The 477-nt window shown below is 33.1% G+C and overlaps 1 protein-coding gene across 1 annotated transcript in view; it reads left to right on the forward strand.

The window, feature by feature from the left end:
- LOC119593112 (adenylate cyclase type 9-like) overlaps window positions 1–477 on the forward strand; it is a gene marked incomplete in the record, with an annotated part of 14,714 nt that overhangs the window by 8,709 nt on the left and 5,528 nt on the right.

Raw genomic sequence — 477 nt, forward strand, 5'->3', positions numbered from 1 at the left:
TTAATGAATCACATATGCATCTGCTGTATTTATCTTAGAGCATTCTTAGAAAGGCTGTGTGTATTTCCTTAACCTTTTCCCTTACATTTCCAGGAGTACTTGGGGAAAATGACTGTATTCCTTGTTTCACCTTAGAATCTTATTTGAAAGATTGTCAAGTTGCTCAAATATTTCTGTGAATGCTCTGAATCTTTTTTATCAAAGTACATTTGCTCTGGGTATTTCCCTCATTGTTCCAAGAGTACTTAGTAGACTGACTGTATTCTTTGTCTTACCTGTGGTAGTTAACTTTTTCTATTATCTTCACATATTCCAACATTTAAATTTATCCTTTGTAAATTTGTGCATTGCTCTGTGTTTATCTTTGGCATTTTATGATCTCGCAACAAACATTTAGTATGTTTTACAATTTACAGTAGATGATAATATGGTACCTGCACACTTTCCAGCATTGTTGTGTGCAACTTATTCTGTCTT

This window comes from Penaeus monodon, chromosome 31 (assembly GCF_015228065.2).
Source record: "Penaeus monodon isolate SGIC_2016 chromosome 31, NSTDA_Pmon_1, whole genome shotgun sequence".
Lineage (NCBI taxonomy): Eukaryota > Metazoa > Arthropoda > Malacostraca > Decapoda > Penaeidae > Penaeus > Penaeus monodon.